The sequence below is a fragment of the Oryctolagus cuniculus genome, chromosome 4 (genome assembly GCF_964237555.1).
Source record: "Oryctolagus cuniculus chromosome 4, mOryCun1.1, whole genome shotgun sequence".
Classification (NCBI taxonomy): Eukaryota; Metazoa; Chordata; class Mammalia; order Lagomorpha; family Leporidae; genus Oryctolagus; species Oryctolagus cuniculus.
In genome coordinates, this window is record NC_091435.1 from 8,771,363 (window position 1) to 8,799,314 (window position 27,952).

General features: G+C 48.9%; 1 protein-coding gene, 1 long non-coding RNA gene and 1 pseudogene across 2 annotated transcripts in view; 2 read left to right on the forward strand and 1 right to left on the reverse strand.

The window, feature by feature from the left end:
* Window positions 1–27,952, forward strand: part of LOC100348276 (carbonyl reductase [NADPH] 1) — a 150,618-nt gene that overhangs the window by 5,520 nt on the left and 117,146 nt on the right. The gene's annotated exons all lie outside the window — the stretch shown is intronic.
* On the reverse strand, window positions 14,293–24,005 carry LOC138849231 (uncharacterized). Its single transcript, XR_011387692.1, has 2 exons — window positions 23,888–24,005; window positions 14,293–14,530 (listed from the first exon to the last, which is right to left on the reverse strand). It is a non-coding gene; the product is annotated as an uncharacterized lncRNA (long non-coding RNA).
* Window positions 23,923–27,616, forward strand: LOC138843082 (carbonyl reductase [NADPH] 1-like; annotated as a pseudogene).

Consider the following 27,952-nt stretch of genomic DNA (forward strand, 5'->3'; position numbering starts at 1 on the left):
ACAAAAACACAAAGCTCTACCACCTACTGAGACCAGGGAGCAGCGTCAGGGCCACAGAGACTTAGGTCAAAGGTGTCCTCACAGGCACAGTTGAAGCAGGACCCAAAACCTATGACTAAGAAACAGGAAAGTGAAGCAAATGTGGACACAACTGTCACATGCAAACCGGGAACATGAAATGCAAAGATCCCCTGTTTAAGCAGAAACAGCTCGAGCACCCGTTGTCCTGGAAGACGTCTACGTTTAGAAAGATGAGGTCATTTCAGCGACTATCACACAACTACTCTGGTCCAGCCCCAGAGGAGGTCTCAGTCACTCCCCTCTGTCCTAAAATCACCTGCCTGCCAATTATGTGAGCATGGGGTCAATGCTCACGACCACGTGGCGTCTGTTGGTCCCCCTCGCACAGGAAGTTCCTACTGAGGTGATTGGTGTTTCCTGTAGTGATCTGATTTTCTGGCATTCCCCCAGGAGGTCTTGATGGCTCTTTGGAGAGCACTCAGGAGACATGGCCAGGCCTCTGGCAGGGCTGGTAGTAACAGGGAATTGTGAGAGGCACAGAAGCAGATGGGCTCAAGGACTCCTGCAAGGAAGAGGAATCCCCCAAGTTCCCCACATCTGTGAGGACGGAAGCCAAGCGTGGGGACAGCACCGTGGTGTGCAGTGAGCAGATCGGAGACTGACACAGAAGGTGCGTTCCTAGGAGACGGTCTCAAGGCTGCAAGGACTGGCATCCTGCTTCGTTCATGTTGCAGGGTGGAGGGAAGAGTGGGCTGGCTGGGGGGGGGCAGACACCAGACGTGGAGGGAAGGAGCCAGGACCAGGAGCTGCCACCACTGTGTCCCTACGGGGCCCGCAAGGACACTCATGAGGCCCCTGGTACCTCCAGTGAGAACACAGACGAGTCCAAACACAACCCCCCAGTTTGAGCCCACAGTTCCTCTTCCTGTGCAAGAAATTAAAATGTTGGGGGAAGATGAAGAGGGAATTTTTAAAATGTGGGCCAAGCTGTTCTAATTGGCTTCAGAGAAGGGCAACCCAGAGTGGAAGGAGGCAGTAACAAGGGGTCTCACCTTCCTTTCCTTTCCTTTCCCCTCCTCTCCCTCCCCTCCTCTCTCTCTCTCTCTCTCTCTCTCTCTCTCTCTCATGTGTATCTCCATCTCTATCACTATCTCTATCTCCATTATATTTACTAAGATTCTGCCCATAGCTTTATGTAACAAGACAACAGCATACCAGCCTGCCACTCAACTGGTTTATGCTTAAGTCTCTGTTCCAGTAGGAAGCTATTTAAAAAAGAAATGAAAAGCCTGCTGTGTACATGCTAACTATCTTGGCGGGTATGCCATGAAACATGGAACTGAACTTCAGAAAGCAAGCGTAAGGAGTTAATAAAGCTGATCCTTGAAACCTAAATAAAATTCGGACAGAGAATAAGTAACTAGCCCTGGTTACGTGTGAAATTTTCCTGAGTGGTTAAAGCTTACCACCACAAAGCATGCATTGTGGACTCTTTAGCTGGCAAGGTCTGAAAGTGCCAGTGTCTATTTGAAATGCTTCTTCTCCAAAGCCCAGGTGAAGCCAGAGTTAATGCCCAGGGCGTCCATTTTAATGCTAAAACTATTCAGGTACTGTTCAGGGGGAGGTAAAGCCCAGGCTGCAGAGGGCCTGTTTCTCTGGCTCACTCAAAGCCGCCCAGGACAGAGCCCCAGGACGAGCTCAGCAAAGGGCAGGAGTGCTGTCCGATGGCGATGGCGTCTCCATCCTTTGGCTAAGATCAAGCCTAGAGCGCTGTCCGCAGCTCTGAGCGCCCCAGGAAGCCGGCGACTGTGTCCCCAGAAAGAGGATGTGTGAGGACCCAAGTCACTGCTGTTGTGCTTGCTAGAGACAGCAACCCCACCCCATCCCCAACCCTAACAGCTCCTTGTCCAGGTCAATAAATGTATACAAGGGGCAAAATTAAACACACTTACCTACAGTGTAAGGATTTTAGAACATCAGTGTGTTACTGGGAAGCAAAGGGTCCTTGTCTTCATGCAAGAAAGAATTCAGGCGTGAGACAGACAGCAGTGGAAAGCAACATAGCCAGGTGCATCAGGGTAGGGACAGCTGTTAAGAACAGATGGGCACCTCTCCAGACAGAACCTGAGAGAGTGTGTGGTTCACATTTAGACTGGGGTTTTTAAGGGGATGGGTCTTGCCTTCCCACCTTTTCCCTCCCCCTCTCCTTCTCCTCCTGAACAAAGGACTTGTTGGATGTAAATACAAAAAATTCCTTGCTGAGTATTTCCCCCTGAAGTTATCAGACAGGGGTAGCCTGGCTGTCATTGCCCCGCCTTAGAGGAAAGATGGTTATCAGGCCAGGTAGAAGGGGCATCAGGATCCGGGCAGGACGTTTGAGGTGCAGATACTGGGCTGACCAGGAAGGTTATCAGGATGGCTTTGAGTTGCGGATGCTGGACCACTGTAGATGTCAATTCCTTAGGGCTTTGTCACACACACATAAGCTCATTTCTGACTTCCTACCTAACAAATGGAATTCCTACTTTAAAAGATTTAACTCGGCTCATGTGGCCTGGGTACAAGCTAGAGGATGGAGGGGTTGAAAGGTCATCACAAAACACACCCAACACCAGGGTAAGGAAAAGGTTTATTGTCGGGTCGGGGAAACCCTACAGGCTGCCTCCCCGTGCACAGAGAGAGCAGCAGCCTGTACTGGGAGAACAGGTCTTCTACAGCTTTCCACTTGTAGGGACTTGGGAGGGGCAACTCCCGTTAGGGTGGGGGTGGAGCTGACGCTTGTGGTTGGGCCATTTGGTCACCTGACTCCTAGTAAGCCAGGCTGGGCTTACTGTGCAAGATGGAGTCTGGGACTTGAGATGGCACCTGAGATAAGACAGCTTGGCAACATATCACACTGTAGCGTGTCGCTTGTTCATGCTCACGCTGGTGTGGTTGAATAGGGCCCGGGCTCCCTGCCTCTGCCCAGCTTCTCGAGGGAGCATTGAAGCACGTACATACAGGACAGATCAAAATTCAGAATTTAGAAGTTGTAGTTCTGATTCTATTGATAGCTTATTGCTTTCACGTATCATGAATATGGAAAACGGTAGGCTGGGACCATGGCAATTTAGAACGTTTTGACATCCTGGGAGCCTGCTGGCTGGAGACAGAATGCCCCTTCCAGAGTCGGTGAATTCCTGGAGATAGCAAATTCCTTTGCATGCACACACACTTTGATACCTAAACCAACTAAGCAGGAGCTCATATTCCCGACCACCCACTTATCAAACCCCACTCAACCAGCCAGTGGTTCCCTTGCCCCAAATCACTCCAGGGCCAGCTACTGGACCTCTCAGGACCACCCTGATAGCCCAAAGCCCTCTGATAAAATTCTAAATCCTACACTTGCTCTACATCCCTTACCCCGCCTCACCTACTCTTTCCAGCAGAAACCACAAAACAGGCTCTGACTTGTGCCTTTTCCTGTCTCCCTTCTGCCTCCTGACATACCAGCAAGAGCATCAGAAGATCCACACAGAGGCACACATCCAGGAGGCAGTCTAAGATCTCGAGTCTGCAAGAATCTACATCCGACCAGACACGCCAGGTGGATTTTGAAGGTCACCTTTCTGAACCCAGCGTAGGAAATCAAATCTGAAGTAAATGGGGACCCGCATAGCTGTGACCTCAAGGGCTACTTCTTGATGTCACAGCCAAGTTTTTCAAATGCTGGTTAGACTGACTTAGTCTCCCGTGTCCTATTGACTGGTTGTGCAGCAGTGAATTATAATCCCGCAGTTTCACCTCTTCCTCCAGCACTAGTTTAGAATGCAACCCACCTCCCCACTGATGCTGCGGTGCTGCCTTGTGCTCAGTTTGGGCTTGCAGAGCAGGATCTCATGGCAATGGAGAATGGTGGGAATCTGTCACTTGAGGAAACTTCTCCCTTCCTATGTTCATCATCTCAGAATCATTGGCTATGAACTGTAAGGAGAAACAGCAAGTTCAAGGGTACAAATGCCTCATAACTGCTTCCTGAGTATGCTCCAATGAACTATCTAATACCTATGAGAACAACAAAAAATCTGATTATTAAAAAAAATACAAGGGTCAGTGTTTTGTACAGCGGGTTAAGCTGCCTCCTATGACGATAGCAGTGCCTCTGAGTACTGGTTCAAGTCCCGGCTGCTCCACTTCTGATCCAACTTCATGCTAATGCACTTGGGAAAGCAGAGAAGATGGCCAAACCTCTTGAGCCCCTGCCACCCCCATGGGAGACCCAGACAGAGTTTCAGGCCTCTGACGTCAGCCTGGCCCAGCCCTTGCCCTTGTGGCCAGTTGGGGGAATGAACCAATGGGGGGAAATGCTCTTTATATCTGTCTCTTCCACTTCTTCCATAACTGAATTTCATACAAATAAATCAATCTCTTAAAAAGGCATCAAAAATTGTATAGAGACTTGCTGGGCAAGGAGGCCATTGGTTGAATAAACTCTGTCCAACAGATGCCCGCGTGGTCTTGACACTGAGTCTAATGCCCGCGTGGTGAGTAGGCAGGTGCTATCAGGCAAAATTTAGACTGAGATCCGTTCTCTAGCTGGTTAGTACTAGTCATGGGGGAGAGCTGCTGACACGCTCTGCAATGAACAAATCTCTGCAATCTTATCTTCCTAAATCATAGCAATCTTCCAAGACAGTTGTTGCTCCAACTGTTTGCATTTGAACACTCTATCTTGCTTTGTATGCGTTCTGTTTTCACTGTCGTTCACCTACGTGGCAAGATATCTCTGTATCTTCTTCAATCCCTGTTTTTCAGCCCCACGTTTTGGCCATACTTCAGCCTATGATCAGAGACGTCACTGACCTACAGCACAGTGCTGTTTATCTGTGGTCATGATGGCGGTCACTGGTCTCCGTGTGTGGCAGAGCCTCCTGTTTTTGTCAGATGGTCATCGGACAGACATAGCAATGTTTTAGCAATATTTAAAGATTAATCATTGAACCATGTTTTTATTGCTTATTTATTGATTTGAGAGAGAGAGAGAGATTCAGAAAGACAGAAATAGAGATAACTTTCATCCTCTGGTTCATTCCCCAAATGCCTGCAACAGCCAAGGCTCAGCCAGTCTTCCTCCTGTCTGATAACTTCAGCGGGGAAAACTCAGAAAGGAATTTTTAGTATTTACATCCAAAAAGTCCTTTGTTCCAGTAGGAGAAGAGGGGAAGGCAAGGCCCATCCCCTTAAAAACCCCTGGCCTCAACTGGACTGCGCACTCAGCCCTCTGCCTCTCTGCTGAGTCGCCCGCCTGGCCTGCCCAGGTGTACTCTCCACTCAGCCAAGTAGCCTCACTCTCCCCCAGTCTGAGCGACTGGGCACTCTCTCTCAGGTTCTGTGTGGAGAGGTGCCCATCCGTTCTTATAGATATCCCTGCCCTAATAAAGCTTGCTATTTTGCTTTCCACTACTCTCTGTCTCACACCTGAATTCTTTCTTGCGTGAAGACAAGGGCCCTGCCATTCTCATGCTACAATGACTGTATCTGTTTAAGTATCTCAGTCTTCGTAAGTAATCCATGTATGATTATTAACAATAGATAAATTTGCTTTTTAAAATATTTATTTTATTTATTTGAAAGACAGTGTTACAGATTGAGGTAAAGACAGAGAGAGAGAGATCTCCCATCCGCTGGCTCACTCCCTAGATGGCTACAGTGGCTGGAGCTACACTGATCTGAAGCCAGGTGCCTCTTCTGGGTCTCCCACATGGGTGCAGGGGCCCAAGGACTTGGGCCATCTTCTACTGCTTTCCCAGGCCACAGCAGAGCTGGATGAGAAGAGGAGCAGCCAGAACTAGAACCAGCCCCCATATGGGATGCCAGTGCTTCAGGCCAGGGCATTAACTTGCTGCGCCACAGCGCCGATCCCCAACAATAGATAAATTTAAGCAAGTTAAATGCTTCTAAGTATAAATAAAAAACGAATAAGTAGAAAAAAGTAAAAATTCTAAGTATAAAATTATGTTTTTGGCCAGCACCGCGGCTCAACAGGCTAATCCTCCTCCTTGTAGCGCCAGCACACCGGGTTCTAGTCCCGGTCGGGGCGCTGGATTCTGTCCCGGTTGCCCCTCTTCCAGGCCAGCTCTTTGCTGTGGCCTGGGAGTGCAGAGGAGGATGGCCCTGCACCCCATGGGAGACCAGGAGAAGCACCTGGCTACTGCCTTCGGATCAGCGCGGTGTGCCAGCCGCAGCGGCGCTGTGGCAGCCATTGGCGGGTGAACCAACGGCAAAGGAAGACCTTTCTCTCTGTCTCTCTCACTATACACTCTGCCTGTCAAAAAAAAATTATGTTTTTAATAGGTAAATATGTGAGATTTGAGAGATATGTTTTAAATAAATAAACATTTGACCAGAAACCACATGGCTGGTGTAATACTAGGAAAAAAAAGTAAGACATATACTGAACAATTAAAGAAGTGTTTTAGAAAATGTATGAAACATGCATCTATGAGATTAATTTGGCTCAGATGAAAATAAAATCCCATATATAAGTTTCTGAAAACTGTGCCATTAACAATGTTCTAACGTTAACCAAAATTTGGCCCCCTACACTAAAGGAATCAGGTTTTCTTAAGATGTAGACATATTAATATGTATTACAAGATGCCTTGATCTTTAATTGTAAAATCTGTTCTCTAATCTAAACTGCAGCTTCTGATTTCCACAGTGTCTGTGTACTTGGGACGCCCTTGACTCTCTGGGCAGCGCCTGTGAGCTGTTTCTCCTCCCTGGTTCTCACCCTGCTAGAAACGGACACTAAAAATGTTTGTCTTGGAACCTAGGAGAACAGGACCATTTCATTCTTTACCTCTGGTCTTTCCTGATGTCTTTACATTGTTCCAAACAGTGAGACAGTTTCTTACACTCATGCTTCTAGTCCAGGTCTTACCATGGCCTCTGTTGGTGAGGGACCAAAAGGGGGAAAAGATTTTGTATTTTGTTGCTGCAATTTACTCTGGTCTGTAACTCAGGTGAAATCACCCTGGCTGAATGGATGATGAGTGTTTCTCACAGGGGTCAGGGATCCTGTTTTTGACCAAGCGTTTGGAAACTTTGGATATTGTAGTCAGGCTTTCTCAATCAAAGTTTCAAATTAAGGTCTCTGAGCTTGGGATTTGCAGCTGGGCCCCCGAGAGACTTCATGGATGCAGTTCTCACCCTACAGAGATCAAGCAGATGAGGCTCAGGTGGATTGCACAGAAAGTACTCTCAAGTTATAGAACAAACAAATGCCATGTCGCATTGCTATAGGTGCATTGCTGATACACTATTCTAGTGTTCTTGGACTTTCATACAGGCCTGCTGGTTCTGATTCGATGTCGTCAGGCATGATTGTGAGCTTAGTAATAACAAAGACCTGGGGGCTCTGGGACGCTTTCACAAGTGCCCCTCCCACCACAGGCCCCTACCTGAAGGACAGAAAGGTCGCAAAACTCTCCTGTGCTTTTGAACGGTTTGACAAATTCTATCCAAGTTTTAATCATGATGCTTTCACATCTTTAGTCATCCACAGTTGTGGTTCTTCTCTGAAAACACAATCAAAGGAGACTACAAACAAATGTTTGCAAATACAGTTGTCTGACTAAAGCTCAGTGAACACACTAACCTTTCCAAAAACTGGTAAGGACACTGATGGATTCACAGACCTGCTAATGGAGATCACGCAGGACAAGAAGCAGTTACAGGAGAGGCAGCAACGTGAACTTATTGTGTGTGTCTGTGTCTTCCATAAGCCATTGTTGCTTCTTACTTAAAGACCTCTTCTTCTAGGTTAAAGATTTTCTTGTGATTCCTATGGGATACACTGCTTTGGTGAAATACAGTTTTGCAAACAAGAGGTAAAAACAATTCCCTTTCCCTCTGAGTCTACCCAAAATCCAAAAACTTTTGTAAGATTTTTCATGGCAATGTGTGGTTTACGTGAGTCCACTAAAAATCTGTTCTTGTCTGAATAGGATATAATTAAAAACACTGACATGTCCAAATATCACACCAGTTCAAGTCCCAGCTGCTCCACTTCAAATGCAGCTCTCTGCTATGGCCTGGGAAAGCAGTGGAAGACGGCCCGAGTGCTTGGACCCCTGCACCCATGTAGGAAATCTGAATGAAGCTCCTGGCTCCTGGCTTCAGTCTGGACCAGCCCTGGCCATGGCAGCCATTTGGGGAGTGAACCATTGATGGACGGCTTCTCTCTCTCTGCCTCTGCCTCTCCCTCTCTGTAACTCTGCCTTTCAAATAAATAAAAACGCTTTATCTAGAACATTCTCTAGGACTTTCAGATCCGCACCAAATTGGCTTACAGGGCCGGTGCTGTGGTGTAGCGGGTAGAGCCGCCACCTGCAGTGCCAACATCCCATATGGGTGCCATTTCCAGTCCCGGCTACTCCACTTCGGACCAGCTCCCTGCTGTGGCCTGGGAAAGCAGTAGAAGATGGCCCAAGTCCTGGGCCCTGCACCCACGTGGGAGACCAAGGGGAGGCTCCTGATGGTCGCAGCTCCATCCGTTGTGGCCATTTGGGGAGTGAACCAGTGGATGAAAGACCTCTCTGCCTCTCCTCCTCTCTCTGTGTAACGTGTAACTCTGACTTTCAAGTAAATAAATAAATCTTTAAAAAAATCTTTATTTAAAAAAAAAGCATCCCAGTATCTGAGTGGAAAGAAAGCAAACCTGTCTTTGATCAGAAAACATACACACTTATGCAGCCAAACTGATGGAATACTTAAGCAGCTACCAAACTTGAAAGAATACAGCAAGGTCACAGGATACAAAACTGACACAGAAAAAAATAGCATTTTTTTAACTAGCAAGAAATACAACTTAAAATTTTTAAATCGCACCATTTGTAATATATGAATTACCTGGTTTTTGTGGGTGGTTTTGCTCAGTAGGTACACAAAACATAAAATCTGTTAATAGTATCACGGGTAATAGATTAATTACTGATCTTGTTGGTGGATTTGTTCAGTAAGAGTCGGAAATTTGCGGATACTTTAGCCTCTAGCCCAGCGCGCCGGGGCGGGACTCGCTAAATGCACGACTTGGAAGGGAGGCGACTGTACTGCGGCGCACAGAACACCGCCGGGACTGCCCAACCTGCCGTCTCACTCACATCTTTCTCGCACGCAACAACTACAAACTGAGGGAACCTCGCAGCCGGCCGCACTCCCGTCACCTCGGCAACGGAAGCCCTTCCGGTTCCCCTCAGCGCCGGAAACGGCCTCAAAGATGGCGTCGGCGGTGGGCGGGGCGGAGCGTCCCGAGGCGCATGCGCAGTTCCCTCAGGCTCGCCGAGGCGGGACCGCGAGTGCTGTGGGCCGCGAGCCCTCGCTGGTTCCCGGCCCCGCGTCCCGGGTTCCCTACGCCCTCCCCCGCGCCTTCCCGCCTGGCGGGACCGGCCAGGACCAGGCCCGCTCCACCTCGCCGTTTCTGCCTCCTCCCGGAGCCGGCCTTACGGGACGCTGAATTTCTCTGTTTCCGACAAAATTCAGCGTCCGCCCTCCCTCCCCGCCACGCTCGGGGCTGTGCTTGCGGACTCGAGGCTGTGCTTGCGGACTCGATTCCGAAGAGTGAGCATTGAAGGGGTCGCAGGAGGCTGGCCAGCACGGCCAGGGCACCGCGGGCACCGTGAACCGCCTTGATGGCCCGGGTTCTCCCCGGAGCCCCGGTGCTTCCACGAGAAAGCAAACCGCGCGACACCTGCCCAGCGTTCCTAAAACACGCTTTTCCGTCGCTACAAAATAAAATCTACAGGCTTGTCGTAAACCAGAGGAAGCTGGAGACGCAACACCTAAACGCAGTGTATTCCTAGAGGAGAAAGTGGGGGGAGCAGGACACCCTAAATAAAAGGCGGAGCTTAGCTGACGCTGCCCCGAGTGTCCACAGCTCCCTTGTACAAATGCAGCATAGCAAGAAGATGAGGCTAACGGGAACTGGGGGCGAAAGGCGCTACATTCGCAACTTTTCAGTAAAACTATTGTGACATTCAAGTTTTTAAAGGTCTGCTGGTTAAGACGCCTGCATAATAAGGTGCCAACACCTCCGAGTTGCCAGGGCTGATGACTGGCTCCGGTGCCCAAGTCCAGGTTCCCGCCCATGGCTTAAGGGGCTGCCTCCCTGCCTCCCAAGTGCCTGACCTGGATGAGTTCCAGGTGCTGGTTCTACTGGACTCCACACCTTTGTGGGCATTTGGGGGAGTGAACCGCTGGATAGAAATTGCTGTGGCTCACTCTCTCCCAACAAATAAATAAATACAAATTAAATTAAAAGGCAGTCCTATGGCCGGCGCTGCGGCTCACTAGGCTAATCCTCCGCCTTGCGGCACCGGCACCCCGGGTTCTCGTCCCGGTCGGGGCGCTGGATTCTGTCCCGGTTGCCCCTCTTCCAGGCCAGCTCTCTGCTGTGGCCCAGGAGGGCAGTGGAGAATGGCCCAGGTGCTTGGGCCCTGCACCTGCATGGGAGACCAGGAGGAAGTACCCTGCTCCTGCCATCGGATCAGCGCGGTGAGCCAGCCGTGGCGGGCATTGGAGGGTGAACCAACGGCAAAGGAAGACCTTTCTCTCTCTCTCTCTCACTGTCCACTCTGCCTGTCCAAAAAAAAAAAAAAAAAAGGCAGTCCTAGAAATAGATGCTTTCAAACTTGGAGATGTTAAAAAATAACTGTTGGGCACCAAAAAAATATGTGGATCCCCGCAGAGACCCCCAGAGCGTCGATCACACCAAACTGCAAAAGCAAGGTTTGTTCTGGAGTACAAGCCGCAACAGGGACCCCATCCAACCAACCGACACAGCGGAGGAAGGAGTGAGGCCCCGGTCTTTGTTAGGGAGAGTTTTTAAAGGAAAAAAGGGCTACATCAGCAGGAAAAAAGAGTTACATGCAGCATAGAAGCTCTGGGCACAGGGAGTTACTTTGTTCAGCGATCTCTACTGTGCTGTCCTTGGTCTGCCGAGCTAGCTGTCCCTGGTGAGCTTTGATATAATGCCTGAATGCCTGCTTTTACAAGGACCCGGGTCTGCTATGGGAAACGGAGGCTGCTTTTCTATTGTTTTAAAAATGGAGTCACTTTGGTTCTTCATAACATTTTGGGCATGTTAAAATTTTTCAGACTTTGAGCAGAAATTCGTGAATTGGGCAGCTTCAAACCAAAAGTAGCTTGGGTATCCTCCAAAAAGACACTAAGGGAAGCTTTTCATAGGGTGAATACAGAAACAGAACAGAGAAATTATTTTCAGCAAAAGAAAATGGGAACAAAGTATTCCCTTGGGAAGCACAAGACCAGCTGTGTTTGGCTGAGTTGAAGTCTCGCCTTCTTTTCAATTCTAGTTAGTTTTTAGTTTATTTACATAGGAACCTTGTTTAGTTTATTTATATGGGCTCTTATCGTTTACCACATCACACTTTGTAATTGCTTTGAAGTTACTTCATTTCTACAAATTGAAGACTTGTGGCAACCCTGCATCAAGTGTCCAGGAGCACCATTCTCCCATCAGCAGGGGTTCACTTTAGGTCTCTATCACATGTGATAATCCCACAATATTCTAAAGCTTTTCATTATTTTATCATGCTGATCTGTGATCTCTGCTCTGATGTTAGTATTTGTTGCAATTGTTTTGTGATATCATGCAACCTGGCAACCTTAATCAATGAATGTTATATGTATTTTTTAAGATTTTCTTTATTAATTTGAGAGGTAGAGTTACAGACAGTGAAAGAGAGAGACAGAGAGAAAGGTTTTCCATCCACTGGTTCAGTCCCCAAATGGCTGCAACAGTCAGAGCAGTGCCGATCCAAAGTCAGGAGCCAGAATCTTCTTCCGGACTCCCGCATGGGTGCAGGGGCCCAAGAACTTGAGCCATCTTCCACTGCTTTCCCAGGCCATTAGCAGAGAGCTGGGTCGGAAGTGGAGCAGCCGGGACTCGAACTGGCACCCATATGGGATGCTGGCGACGCAGATGGGGGATTAACCTACTGCGACACAGCACCGGCCCCTGTATGTTTTCTTTCTTTCTTTCTTTCTTTCTTTCTTTCTTTCTTTCTTTCTTTCTTTCTTTCTCTCTTTCTCTCTTTCTCTCTTTCTCTCTTTCTCTCTTTCTCTCTTTCTCTCTTTCTCTCTTTCTCTCTTTCTCTCTTTCTCTCTTTCTCTCTCTTCTCTCTCTCTCTCTCTCTTTCTCTCTCTCTCTCTCTCTCTTTCTCTCTCTCTTTCTCTCTCTCTTTCTCTCTCTCTTTCTCTCTCTCTTTCTCTCTCTCTTTCTCTCTCTCTCTCTTTCTTTCTACAGGCAGAGTGGACAGTGAGAGAGAGAGAGACAGAGAGAAAGGTCTTCCTTTGCTGTTGGTTCGCCCTCCAATGGCCGCCGCGGCTGCAGCCAGCTCACCGCACTGATCTGATGGCAGGAGCCAGGTGCCTCTCCTGGTCTCCCATGGGGTGCAGGGCCCAAGCACTTGGGCCATCCTCCACTGCCTCCCTGGGCCACAGCAGAGAGCTGGCCTGGAAGAGGGGCAACCGGGACAGAATCCGGCACCCCGACCGGGACTAGAACCCGGTGTGCTGGCGCCGCAAGGCGGAGGATTAGCCTCGTGAGCCGTGGCGCCGGCCCCCTGTATGTATTCTAACTGCTGGCCTGATCAGCTAGCTACTCACCCATCTCTTTTCCTCTCTTTGGGCATCCCTACTCCCTGAGACACAATGACATTAGGTCAGTTAATAACCCCCCAATAGACTCTGAGTGTTCAGGTGAAGAAAGCAGTCATACATCTCTCACTTTAAATCAACAGCTGAGTGAAGAAGACCTGACAAAAGATGACACAGATCAAAACTCGGGCTCTTGGGGACCTGCACTGTGGCTTAGTAGGCTAAGCCTCAACCTACAGCGCTGGCATCCCTTAGGGGTGCCGATTCCTGTCCTGGCTGCTCCTCTTCCAATCCAGCTCTCTGCTTATGGCATGGAAAAGCAGCCTAAGGTGGCTCAAGTGCTTGGGCCCCTGCACCTGCCTGGGAGACCTGGAGGAGGCTCCTGGCTCCTGGTTTCAGATCAACCCAGCTCCAGCCACCATGGTCATTTGGGGAGTGAATCAACAGATGGAAGACCTTTCTCTGCCTCTCCCTCTCTGTGTAATTCTACCTGTCAAATAAAATAAAATAAAATAAAATAAAATAAAATAAACCAAACCAAACCAAACCAAACAAAATAAAATAAAAGACTCGGCCTCTTGCACTGAAAAGTTAGCCAAGGTTCGAATGCAAAGGAAAAACTCTTGAAGGAAATTAAATGCAGTTTTCCAGTGAACACACAAATGGATGCTAAGAAGGCAAAACAGCCTCACTGCTGGTGTGGAGAAAGATGAGTGGTCCGGATAGAAGATCAGCCCCGCCGCAGCATTCTGTTAAAGCAAAGTCTAAGCCAGAGCAAAGCCTTAACTGTGCTCAAGTCTATGCAGGATAAGAGAGATGAGACAACTGCAGAAGAAACGTTTGAAGCTAGCAGAGGTTTTGTGATGAGGCTGAAGGAAAGAAGCAATCGCTGTGACCTAAAAGTACAAAATGCAGCAGCAAGTCCCGGCGTAGAAGCTGCAGCCAGCCACCCAGAAGAGCTAGCTAAGATCACCGATGAAGGCGGCTACACCAAAGAACAGAGTTTGGGTGCAGAACTAAGCAGCCTTATATTGGAAGATGCCATCTGGGACCTGCACAGCTCGAGAGGAAAAGTCAACACCGGACAACTGCTTCCAGAACTTCCAGGGAGAGGCTGGCTCGCTTGTGTGGGGCTAAGGTCAGTGGCCAAAGGTAATGCTCATTTACCACTCCGGAAAGTTCTAGGTTTTTTTTTTTTTTTTTTTTTTTTTTTTGACAGGCAGAGTGGTTAGAGAGAGAGACAGAGAGAAAGGTCTTCCTTTGCCGTTGGTTCACCCTCCAGTGGCCGCCGCGGCCGGCGCACCACGCTGATCCGATGGCAGGAGCCAGGTGCTTCTCCTGGTCTCCCATGGGGTGCAGGGCCCAAGTACTTGGGCCATCCTCCGCTGCACTCCCTGGCCACAGCAGAGAGCCGGCCTGGAAGAGGGGCAACTGGGACAGAATCCAGCGCCCCGACCGGGACTAGAACCCGGTGTGCCGGTGCCGCAAGGTGGAGGATTAGCCTATTGAGCCGCGGGCGCCGGCCAGTTCTGGGGTTTTAAAGAATTATACTAAATCTATTCTGCCCATGTTCTATAGATGAAACAACAAAGCCTACATGGCAAGACATCTGTTTACAACGTGGTTTATTGAATATTGTTTTTAAAGATTTATTTATTCATTTGAAAGGCAAAGTTACAGAGAGGCAGAGGAGGGGAGAGAAAAGGTGCTTCATCCACTCGTTCACTCCCCAAATGGCTGCAATGACTGGAGCTGGGATGATCTGAAGCCAGGAGCCAGGAGCTTCTTCTAGGTCTCCCACATGGGTGCAGGGTCTCAAGGATTCGGGCCATCTTATACTGCTTTCCTAGGCACATTAGTGACAAAGGCAGGCAGATAGGCTCAAATTGATTCCATCTGTAAGCTGGAGACCACACCTTCATCCTGCCCCCTTTGGTGATCTTATGCCCCTACCTGCTCTCACCTGTACACCCACCTGCCAATCAGACTATGTAAACACTCCCCTTTTTAAGTGAATAAAAGGCCTGGAGCATGGTGGGCCTCTCCCTTATTGTCCTGTGCCTTTACCCATGCAGCCTCTTGGCCACCTCTCTGCCTTTGCTTTCCTGCCCATGCTAAGCTCCCTGTGGCTGCTTATAACCATAGGCCTCGCTCCGCGTGGCTCCCAGCCCGCTCTCTGCCTGGTGTGGACCCAGCTTGTGCTTCCAGACTTCCTTCTCCCCTAAATAAAGCCCTCACTTTCCTGTGCATTCCTTTCACTGAATAACTGTTTTTTTAAAAAAATTACCATGTCACCTGGTTTATTTTAAGCTGATATTCAGAATTCTTCTCTGGATAGCAAGAACCCACCAAAATCATTAATATCTAAAAATTATTAATAAGGCCAGCTGATATCATTAGCAGGGAGCTGCTAGGACTTGAACTGGCACCTCATGGGATGCCAGCACTGCGGGCAGTGGCTTTTACGTCCTACACCACACTGCCAGCCCCTTTACTGAACATTTTGAGCCCACTGTTGAGAACTACTGCTTAGGAAAAAAAAAATCCTTTCAAAACACTACTACTAATTGGCAATGGATGGGGCCGGTGCCATGGCTCACTTGGTTAATCCTCCGCCTGCGGCACCGGCATCCTCTGTGGGCACTGGTTCTAGTCCCGGTTGCTCCTCTTCCAGTCCAGCTCTCTGCTGTGGCCCGGGAAGGCAGTGGAGGATGGCCCAAGTGCTTGGGCTCCTGCACCCACATGGGAGCCCAGGAAGGGGTGCCTAGCTCCTGGCTTCGGATCAGCGCAGCACCAGCCATGGAGGCCATTTGGGGAGTGAACCAATGGAAGGAAGCCCTTTCTCTCTGTGTCTGTCTCTCACTGTCTATAACTCTACCTGTCAAATAATAAAAAAAAATGGTAATGGACCTGGTCATTCAAGAGCTCGGGTTAATGTTGTTTTCGTGCTGTTCATACAACATTCTGCAGCCCATGAAATTCATATTGTTATGTCTGCTAATACAGCAGCCACGTTACAGTCAATGCATTAAGGGGTAATTGCAACTTTTATTTTTAATTGCAACTATTATTTTTTTAATTTATTTGACAGACAGAGTTAGATAGTGAGAGAGACAGAGAGAATGGTCTTCCTTCCGTTGGTTCACCCCCCAAATGGCTGCTACGGCCAGCGCTGTGCCCAAGCGAAACTAGGAGCCAGGTGTTTCCTCCTGGGCTCAAATGCGGGTGCAGGGGCCCAAGCACTTGGGCCATCCTCCACTGCCCTCCCGGGCCACAGCAGAGAGCAGGCCTGGAAGAGGAGCAGCCGGGACTAGAACCAGGGCCCATATGGGATGCCAACGCTGCAAGGTGGAGGATTAACCAAGTGAGCCACGGCACCAGCTCCCAAATTGCAACTATTATTTAAAGTATTATCATTTTCAAAACATATTTTGTAAAGTTACAGCTGCTGTAGATGGTGATTCCTTTGATGGGTCTGGGCAAAATAAGTTGAAATCTTCTAGAAAGATTTCCCGTTCTAGATGCCATTGAAGTGAGCTTTGGCCTGACCTGAGTCACTCTATTTTGTCTCTGATCTCTAATCACTCTGTTTGTCCTCTTTTTCTAATCAATTGCACAACTACTATGTACTCAAAAATTAGCCTTGTAAAAATGTTATTCATAAGGATTGTTTACATTAAGTGCTAGGAAAATGGGTTCAGTGCGCCCTCAGAGATAAGCGTAACCTTGCTTGTTCTGGCTTCTGTAACGAATGCTTGGCTTTGGATTAACTCCCAACAGGATGTGGTTTTTGCCTTTATAAGCTTACCCTGAGCTCTGTAAGGGCTGCATGATTTGGAGAGCACATGCCCCCACCCTATCACTCCTCCCTCCCTCCCCCCATCCCCTACTCCCCATCCAGTGCAGCCACCAGCTTTGCTGGCTTTGCTGACTCTCAGAAGTAGACTCCATAATTCAGCCTCGAGACTTTGGCAGAATGTAACACCGTTAAAATCATTCCTGACTGATGGGAGGAAGTCAGAATATCAATATTAACAGGTATTTGGAAAATGCTGATTTCAGCCCTCACACATAACTTTGAGGAACTGAATACTTTATTGAAGGAAGTAACAGCAGAAGTGGTAGATGGGCCAGCACTGTGGCATAGTGGGCAAACCTCTGCCTACAGTGCCAGCATCCCATATGTGCACTGGTTCAAGTCTCAGCTGCTCCTCTTCCAATCCAGCTCTCTGCTATGGCCTGGGAAGGCAGTAGAAAATGGCTCTGCACCCGCATGGGAGACCTGGAAGAAGCTCCTGGCTCCTTGCTTCGGATTGGCCCAGGTCCAGCCATTTTGGGAGTGAACGAGCAGATAGAAGACCTCTCTCTCTGTCTCTCCCTCTCTCTGTAACTCTACCTCTCAAATAAATAAATAAAATCTTTAAAGAAGAAAATTGGAATTAAAATGGGAACCTGAAGATATGGCTGAATTGCTGCAATTCTATTGGATGAGAAGTTGCTTCTTACAGATGAACCGCAAGAATGATTTCCTGACGTAGAATTACTCCTGCTGAAGATGCTGTGAACATTGCTAGAATGATTACACATGATTTAGACTATTACAGAAACTTAGTTGATAAAGCAATGGCAGAACTTGGGAAGACTGAGTCCAGTTCTAAGAGAAGTTCTGCACTGGGCGAAATGCTGTCAAGCAGCACTGGATGCTACAGGGAAATCTTACTGATGTCCTAATAAGCTGCCACACCCACTCCAATCTTCAACAAGCACCACCTCGACCAATCAGAAGTCAACAACAAGGAGGCAGGACCTTCCACCAACAAAACCTCATGACTGGCTGAAGGCTCAGATGAACCCTTTAGTGTTTTTTTTTTTATTATTATTATTTGTTTCATTGCCATAAAGTGTTTTTATTTTTTAAGATTTATTTATTTGAACCATAGAGTTAGAGAGACAGAGACAGAGAGAGATTTTCCATCTGCTAGTTCACTCCCCCAAATGGCCTCAGCAGCTGGGGCTGTGCTAGGCTGAAGTCAATAGCCAGGGGCTTCTTCCATGTTTCCCAAGTGGATGCAGGGGACCATGGACTTGCGCTATCTTCCGCTGCTTTCCCAGGTGCATTAGTAGGAGCTGGACTAAAAGTGGAGCAGCTGGGACTTGAACTGGGGCCCATATGGGATGCTGGCATTGTAGGCCATGGTTTAATGAGCTGTGCCACAGTGCCCACCCCACAATAAAGTATTTTTTAAGTATGGTATATACGTTGCTTTTTTAGACATAATGCTATTTTACATACTTAAAAGACGATAGTGTAAATATAACTTTCATAGGCACTGGGAAAACAAAATTTCATGAGACTTGTTTTGTTGTGATAATCACTATTGTGAGGGTCTGGAACTAAAATGCCTCCAAGGTATGACTATCTTAACAGATTGATAATTCAGAGAAGTCATTGAATATCAGCGCTCTTTCTTACTTTCCATATGACCATTCTTAGGGAGGTGGCTGTTCAAATCACCTTTCTGTTTTCACTTGTGGTCTTAAGATCATGGATGTAGCTCTAGGCATCCATTCTTATAAACTGTACTCAAGACAGGAATAAAGGGTGGCATTGTGGTCCAGTCCCAGCTACTCTACTTCCAACCCAGCTTCCTCCTAATGTATCCTGGGAGGCAGAAGGTGGTGTGAGTGCCTGGGCCCCTGCCAGCCGTTTGGGAGACCTGATGGAGTTTTGGGCTCGTGGCTTCAGCAAGAGCTGTTGTGGACATTTGGGGAGTGAACCAACAGATGGAAGATCTACTTCTCTCTATCTTTCTTTATCTTTATCTATTTACTGCTCTGCTTTTCAAGGAGATGAAAATAAATATTTTTAGGAAGGGAGAAAGGCGTGGTTGAAAGGCGAGCATTGCTTTCAAGAAGGAGGAAAATGATGTATGTTCCGATTTTCCTCATGGGAATTGACAAAGATTCTCTTCTTGATCAAACACTAGCCAGAGTCCTCTGAACAAAAGCTTGTCCAATAGAAACTACAGATTTTCAGCTGGCGCCACGGCTCACTAGGCTAATCCTCCTCTGCCTGTGGCGCCGGCACCTCGGGGTTCTAGTCCTGGTTGGGGCGCCGGATTCTGTCCCAGTTGCTCCTCTTCCAGTTCAGCTCTCTGCTGTGGCCCAGGAAGGCAGTGGAGGATGGCGCAAGTGCTTGGGCCCTGCACTCGCATGGGAGCCCAAGAGAAGTACCTGGCTCCTGGCTTCGGATCGTTGCAGCGTGCCAGCCACAGCACGCCTGCTGTAGCGGCCACTTGGGGGGTGAACCAATGGAAAAAGGAAGACCTTTCTCTTTGTCTCTCTTTCTCCATCTAACTCTGTCAAAAAAATAAAATAAAATAAAATAAAAAGAAACTACAGCTTCTCAGCACAAATGATTTCACCCCCCATGCCTCCAAATGTAAAGACCTAATCAGTAAGAGTGGGAATTTGGTACGGTAGCTAAGAGCCCACTTCAGGTGCCAGCATCTTGCATTGGAGTGCTTGCTTTGAGCCCTGGCTCCACTCCAGAAATGTGTAATGTGGGAGGCAGCAGAAGTAGTTGAGACCCTGCCACCACGTGGGAGACCCAGATGCTTCAGTCTGGCCCGGCCCTGGCTGTTGTGGGCATTTGGGGTGTGACCCAGATCTAATGTAATATGTCCACCTTTCAAATAAAATAAAAATAAATAATTTAAAAAAACTACTTAAGCACTAACATAGTTTCTAATAACTCAGGGCTGTGTCCCTAGGATGACCCTGTTCCCTCCATTTAAGTGCCTTCCTAAGATGTTCAAAGCTGCCAAAACAAAAACAAAAACAAAAACAAAAACAAAAACACAAAAACAAACAAACAAACAAAAACCTCATTCTAGCCAACATCTAACATTAGGCCCCTGACCACATTTTCTTAAAGCATTAACTGAAAAAGTCTTATAGATATGAATTTTTCCTCTGTCCCTTTAAGATGTGCATTTGCCTCAGGAGAGTTTTTCTCAAGGACTTCATTAAATACAGTGGAAATTGGATCAAAGTATGATTTCACAAACCGCATGCTTTGTTGCTATACAAGGAGAATTTTTCTTATGTCCAAAATGCTCAAAGAGGGAGAGATTAACAGAACCAAACCTCATGGGGAACACAACCATTATACAAGGTATGTTGACCACATAGTGAATAAGCTCCAAAATAAAGTCCAATTTCTCAATCAGTATAAAAACAGGCCAGGGCCAGCATTGTGGTGTAACTAGTCGAGCCACCGCCTGTGATGCCAGCATCCCATATGGGCACCACTTTGAGTCCTAAGTGTTCTGCTTCTTATCCAGCTCCCTGCTAATGCACCTGGGAAAGCTGCAGAGATGGTCCATGTGCTTGACCCCTACACCCACATAAGAGACTCAGATGAAGTTCCTGGCTTCTGGCTTTGCTCTGGCCCAGCCCCAGCTGTTGCAGCCATTTGGAGATTGAACCATTAGATGAAGGATCTCTCTCTCTCTCTTTATCTCTCGGAGTGAACCATCGGATGGAGGATCTCTCTCTCTCTCTCTCTCTCTCTCTCTCTCTCTCTTCCTCTCTCTGTGTAACTCTGCCTTTCAAATAAATAAAGTAATTTTTTTAGAAAAGTAGGCCTTGGTGGGAAGCGAAGTCTACCTAAGGTTGGAAGTGCATCTTTATGCCAGTGGTTCTCGGGAGATGCTGGCTTGACCACCACAGTGGAGACAGTAACCACCTATGATGTCGCCCACCCCGCACACACTAGAGGGTGGAGCTAGGGGGTGCTGTAACTGACTTCACAGCTCCAGAGCCTGCTGCAGCTCTACACATGTGCAGAAGGAGCTGACAGTACAGCCTACTGTGTGCATAGTCTTAGTCTAAGGTCTCCAAATGTTGGTCAAATTCAAGTTTGTATGTATTTCAAAGTCCAGTAGTTAGGCCCGTAACTCCTGTAGGGGAGATCTGACAACATTTGAGATAACATTCCCAAGGAGAGGGTAATTTCACTCCAGGCTCTCACATCTAAGAACTAGTAAGATGTAGCACTCTTGAAGATGGCAAATACACCCTAAAACATCACCTAGCAAACCATGTGAGTATTTGGAATCATTTCAAAGGTATGTTACAGGCCTGCAAGCCATTCCTTTGAAATGCAATCATCAGAAATGACAGATCCTCTTTCAGTCTTTTTAGTAGGACAGAATTTTCATTTTGCTAATTGTCAACTACCAGACACGGCCATTAACCAGCATTTCTACGAAGCAGCCCTCTGTAATTTTTCTGTCCCTGATTGCTCAAGCCCCACCGTTCCCCCTTTCAGGTCTCTCATTCTCCCTTTAAAATCCACCCTCTCTCCTCTACAAATAAAAATTGAGTTCAGCTTCCACTAGGCCAACTTATTATTGCAATAACACGTTGCTGATTAAAAGCTGTCCTGAACACTTTCACGGGTACATGGCTTGGTTCACCTTTGGCAGGACTGACTAAATTGTTTAGAATTACATAACTAGTAAGCATTTGGGCCGCGGTTTGAATCCAGGAGCCAAAGTCCATGCTGTACTGAGCACCTCAGATAAGCAAAAAGTGAAAGGAGAAAAGACAGTGTCAAGTGAAGTTCGTGAGCCAGGAAAGCCCCTGAGGCTTCACAATTCATAATTTAACAAAATCCTGTGCCAACATTTTCTATTTGAATCGACACCATGGACCAGTGCTCTTTAAGAAAAATAAAATAACTGCTCAAACCAGGTAAAGTGCATTAAAGGTGTGAAGGTTATTCCACAACAGATGTGATACGATTCTTTCTCCACACAGCTGCCAGGCTGGTCTCAGTACGCCGATGTCCACCACTAAGCAGTGTCAGGAACTCCCATCTTTACTCTTTGATTTTATTTTGATTTGCTTAGAACCCAGACAAGGTCCCAGGGATGGGGCCCCTCACAAACACACCACTAGAATTAAGATCCAAAATACAAAATCATTCACGTAGAGCTTAAGCGTGGGTTTAAATTCTCATGATTTTCAAGAACAAATTTTCAAAAAATATCTTCTAGTGAAATCTGTCAGTCACTTCCCCTATGATTCCTCCCTTATTCCCATGCTTATAAAGATCTTTACACACACTAAAAATACAATTTTTATGGTTTCATTTGTAAATCAGCTTTCTTCTCTCGCTTTACGAATTACTTGGTGTATGTTGTAATTTTTTTTCTGATCATCACTTCCTTTCTCTAGACCAATTTTAGAAAATTTATTTCTTTCCTCCACTAACTGTTTATGCCACCTATATCATATACTGAATTTTCATTAATGCCTAATATTTTTAGACTGCATTTTATGGAGCATGCTTCTCCCATTGAACAACTCTCCTAAAGTAAACACAGATCAGAGTGAAGATCCTACTTCACGTCCCTCCTAGAGTTTGTGATTTGAAATATCAGGAGGCTCCCAGGCCCAGAGTTCCCTGAACAGCCTGTTCTATCTTCGATGGCTATGAGCAAATTTAATCCATCCCACTTTCTTCTTCTAATAATGCATACCCAGCTACAGAAGAAAGTAATTAATGGTGTGGAAAAAAGCCAGCCACGAACAGAGCAAACATTCACTGAGAGAAGGAAGCAATAACGTTCTTAATTACCCTGAATAGAAAAAAAATCCATGAAGATACACGTTGTATAAGTCCATACGTGTAACATTTGAAACCACAAAATGGTAGAAAGGCTGAGCACATGCAAAGCCGTCAGAGGCGGGAACTGGGTTGGGGCTCCGGGAGAGTGCTTTAGTTCTACCAGAGCCACAGGGGCTCCTGGTGCGGGTGCCAAGGTCCGATCTGGACTGCAGTGGCGGAAACGCAAAACTGCACGGGATGAAACGGTGCTGGACCAAACACACCTAAGACTAGGGAGCTCCGAACAGGATGGAGGATTATTTTGTTGTCAAATGGCTCACTGTGGTATTGTACTGCAGTTTTAAAAATTGTGAAGACAAAATGGAACTGGATAAAGCCTAAGAAATCCCTGGATTGTATTGTACTACTGCATGTGAAGCTAAACCATCTTAATAACACTAACAGCCAGAAGAGCAAGGGCCTTTCCCAGTTTAAATTCTGCTAAGCCACTGATCACAAACCTGCGTTAAAATAGCAGCATTCCTGGAATCTGTCCAAAGCACCTTCCTTCAGAACCTTCTTCAAGAATGGACATGTCCGGGCCGGCGCCCGGGCTCACTAGGCTAATCCTCTGCCTGCGGCGCTGGAACCCTGTGTTCTAGTCCCAGTTGGGGCGCCGGGTTCTAGTCCTGGTTGCTCCTCTTCCAGTCCAGCTCTCTGCTGTGGCCCGGGAAGGCAGTGGAGGATGGCCCAAGTGCTTGGTCCCTGAACCCGCATGGGAAACCAGGAGGAAGCAGCACCTGGCTTCTGCTTCGGATCAGCGCAGCGCGCCAGTTGTAGAAGCCATTTGGGGGGTGAACCAATGGAAGGAAGACCTTTCACTCTCTCTCTCACTGTCTAACACTGCCTGTAAAAAAAAAAAAAAAAAAAAAAAGAATGGACATGTCCTGGATCTGGACAGCCCAAAACAGTGGCCACGGTGGCACACGAACATTGCCCATCTAGAATGTGGCTATTGCAACGACATTTTTCATTGCATGAATGCCGCTCATTGAAGCTGACATTGAAACGGACACGTGTGCCTAGTGGCAACCTATGCGATGACACAGAAATTAAATTGACCTTCAAGTCACTTATCCCTTTGTTGGAAGCAGGGAGGACAATGCATTTCCCACCGCTGAGCCATTTATAAATCCCCCGAGGATGTATCCATTTCTTCATTTTGAATGGGGATATAAAGGTGCACTCGCACACACTGAGTGTATAAAACAGGGCTGCGAGGCCCCCTCGCACCTGTGCACCGCAGGACCCAGCCAGGTAAGGCGATGGCGCTCCAGGCACGCGCAGACAGCAAACTGCACGCTGCTTCCCTAAACGCGTCCCACTGCAAGAGGAAAACCTGGCCAAGGACTCTCAGGAGCTTAGCTTCCATGCGCTCAGGGAGGGACCCGACAGAAGCTGATCCCCTGTAATTTTCCTCCGAGTTTATTGCGTAACCCTACTTTCAAACATTCCCTTTCCCCCTGCAGGTTTCGCAAGGTCCACCGAGGTCACTAGGTGCAGTAATAAGAAATCAAGCCTTACCGAGGCGGGGCCGGCGCCAGCGCCGGCGCACTCGCGAAGCTGCACCGCACTCAAGACTCCGGGCACGCATCCAGCGGGCTCCAGACCGGCGTAGACTCCCGGACACCCCGCATAGCGCAGGCTCCGCGCCAGGGTCGTTCTCCACGCAGTGGTCCAGCGGTGACAGCCCAGCGATGACGAGTGACCGCCGCGTGGCATTGGTGACCGGCGCCAACAAGGGCATTGGCTTCGCCATCACGCGCGCCCTGTGCCGGCTCTTCTCCGGAGACGTGGTGCTCACGGCGCGGGACGAGGCGCGGGGCCGGGCGGCGGTGCAGCAGCTGCAGGCCGAGGGCCTGAGCCCGCGCTTCCACCAGCTGGACATCACGGACCTGCAGAGCATCCGCGCCCTGCGCGACTTCCTGCGCAAGGAGTATGGGGGACTGGACGTGCTGGTCAACAACGCGGGCATCGCCTTCAAAAGTGAGGGCGGGGACGCGGGGGTGGGACCGCCCAGAACCTCCAGCCAGAGTGAGCCACGCCTGTCAGGGCAGCCTGGGTTGTGCCCTGCACCTTTCGGGGAGGCGGAATGGGATGGGGGAGGCACAGAGTCCAGCCACAGAGACCTTTGTGTTTCCTTGTCTCCAAGGTTTTCTTCGCAGTGTCTGGGTGATTGGCGTCAGGGCGTGGGGTAGATTTTAAGCTGCTCCTGAAATAAGTAAATTGGAACTGGTTAAATCCAGAGCCCAGGCCAGCAGGCTTTGCCCAGCCTCTCCCAGTGCTGCCCTCTTACAGAGAGAGGCCGCGGTCAAACCAGGGATAGACGCTGGCGCGATGCTGTGACTGCACCCAGACCCAACTCAGAAGTCACCCATGTCCCACGCGGTTCTACTAAATGGAGTAGTCCCCTGTGCTTGCAGTTAATTGACAGTGTTCTCTCTGCCCTAAAAGTGGAGGATACCATGCCCTTCATATTCAAGCGGAAGTGACTATGAAGACAAACTTTCATGGCACCCGAGATGTCTGCACAGAGCTGCTGCCTCTCATGAGGCCCGGAGGTGAGTCTCCTGGGGACCCCACGCTGTGCCCTCAGGAGGGAGCTGGCCCTGCTACCTGGGCTCTCAGCTCCATCCCTGCTGCCTGTCCTGCTCCAGCTGCACCAGCCTGCTGCTGCCCCTGCCAGGGGCTGTCCTGGGTCAGGACATCGTCCCTGCTCCTGCACTGCCCCTGCGGTCTCTGCCCTTGGCACACCTGGTGCCTTCTGACCCTGCAGTCTTAGCTCACAGGTCTCCTGGGAGAGGCTCCTCATATCTGCCATGCCCATCTCATGTCTGAGGCCCTGGGGGTGCCACCCTGGGCCCTCTCTGCTCCCTGAGTGACCTGAGTCAGCCTGGCTGGTCCTTCCTAGCAGTCACCCACTGTATCCCCCAGAGGACGACTCCTCCTTAGACACCCTGAGCTGTCCTGCCTCTCCATCACCTCCTGATGCCCTTCGCAGGCTAAAACACATTTCCAGAGGCTGCTCCTCCACCCCTGTGTCACTGTGGGCACCTACCTGATCCTGGCGGTCACCCTGCCCTGCCCCGTCCTCCATGGTCACTTCCAGGGCTGGGACTGAGCTCCCTCAGTCTACCCCAACCCATGCATCCAGGTGCGCAGCTGCCCTCAGGTGTGGCTGTGGACAGGTGCGAACCTCCCCTGGGACCTCCCTTCTCCAGGACTTTCCTCTCTGGCATTCTGTCCACCTCTGACGGTCTCGCCCCTCCCCAGAGTCCAGGCCCTGAGCGTGGCTTACAGGGGCCTCCTTACCATGACTCGCTAACTCCAGGCTCATGGTCACTGCCCTCCAGTGGGCTTTGTTCCCAACACAGCACACGGTCACTGTCTTTGTTGTGAAGTGCTGTGACACTCACCCCAGCCACACTCCTTCCATCTACACCGAGAGGCACCAGCCGACACTTGCAGGAAGACTGGTATGTGAGGTGGAGAGTTGAGGACTTGCTCATACGACTTACTCAACTCCTAGCCTGTTTTCCTGACCTGTCCCTGGGGAAGGTCCTACTGCCTCCAAGACTCTGGTTCGGCAGGACCTCAAAGGATGGATTTTCCAATGTCGCTGCCTCCTCTACGGATTCAGACTTGAAGGCAACAACGGAGCTCCTGCAGGCTGGCGTGGTGTCGTAGCCAGTAAATCCTCCCCCTGCGAGCCAGCATCCCATATATGTGCCTATTCGAGTCCCAGCTGCTCCACTTCTGATCCAGCTCCCTGTTGATGGCCTGGGAAAAGCAGCACAAAATGGCCCAAGTACTCGGGCCCCAGCCATCCACATGGGAGACCCAGATAAAAGTCCTGGTCCTGGTTTTGGCCTGGCTTAGCCCTGGCCATGGCGGCCATCTGGGGAGTGGAAGTGGAAAATCTGTATCTTTTTGTCTCTCCCTATCCCTATGGGAGTGGCCAAAGGTTGGAAGACCTTTCCCTCCTTCTGTCTCTCCTTCTCTCTCTGTAACTTTGACTTTCAAATCAGTCTTTAAAAATTGGAGCTTCTTATGCCAGTACCGCACCATCCTTGCCTGTTGCCCTTAGAATACACACTGCTGTGTGTCTCTCAAGAGAACGTTCTCTGGTCTTAAATCCCCATCAGCTTCGGTCTTTACCAGCCATGATGTGCACACCTTTTCACATAGTGATATTTTAAAACTTATTTATTTGTTTGATAGGTAGAGTTATAAACTGAGAGAAAGGTCTTTCATCTGCTGGTTCGCTTTACAAACAGTTGCATTGGCCAGAGTGGACCGATCTGAACCCAGGAGCCAGTAGTCTCTTCCATGTCTCCCACATCAGTGCAGGGGCCCGAGCGCTTAGCCCAACTTCCACTGCTTTCCCAGGCCCTAAACAGAGAGCTGGATTGGAGAAGAAGGTCCTGGGACATGAACTGGCACCCATATGGGATGCCGGTGCCACAGGCAGAGACTTAGCCTACAGTGCCACAGCACTGGCCCCTCATATAGTGATTTCTGGTGCATTTTAGGCAGAGTGGTGAATGTGTCCAGCTTGGAGGGTCACCGAACCCTTAAATCCTGTAGCCCGGAGCTGCAGCACAAGTTTCGCAGTGAGACCATCACGGAGGAGGAGCTGGTGGGGCTCATGAAGAAGTTTGTGGGAGACGCGAAGAAGGGGGTGCACCAGAAGGAAGGCTGGCCTGACACTACCTACGGAGTGACCAAGATCGGAGTCACTGTGCTGTCCAGAATCCAGGCCAGGCACCTGAGTGAGCAGAGGGGAGGGGACAAGATCCTCCTGAATGCCTGTACCCCAGGGTGGGTGAGAACGGACATGGCGGGACCCAATGCTCCCAAAAGCCCAGAAGAAGGAGCAGAGACCCCCGTGTACTTGGCCCTTTTGCCTCCAGATGCCGAGGGCCCTCATGGACAGTTTATCAAGGACAAAAAAGTTGAACAGCTATGAACTCACCGCCAGCTCCAGCCACAGGTCCTCCTTCCTAGCCTGTCCTGATTTAACCTAAAGGACTTTACACTGTCAGCAAATGTCCCAGCCAATGGGGAAATCCAAACATTGCTATCAACTAAGACCTGCAAATGTTCTACGACTTCTGTTGGCTACTCAGTGACTAGAGTGCTAATTCTGTGAATTCTCTTGAGATCCCTCTGTGATGGGGGAGAGAGGGTGCGATTGCTGAAAATAACAACTGGAAATCAAGGGTTGAATAAATGCTTCTTCAGAAAGGTCTATATGCAGATTGTTTATGTGCTGATGAAAATCCACCCCACATGCCAGGACAGGGGAGAGAGATTGGGCTCAAGTAGGAATTCAGGAAGCAACCTTGGGAACTGATACTCAAAGGTTGCCTGGAAGGAGGAGGGCTGACAAAGGGTAGGGTCGGTCTTTGCTAAAGTGACCTAGCAGGATTCTTTTTGAAAGCAGACTGGGGTGATCAGATGTCCCCTGTGGAGTGGTGTGGGGTGAGAAATGTGGTCAGGCAGCCAGGGTGAGCGATCCTGGCCAGGGCTGGCAAGGACAGAGGCTGAAGCCCCAGGTCAGTCCTTGTTGAGCAGAGGCGTCAGAAG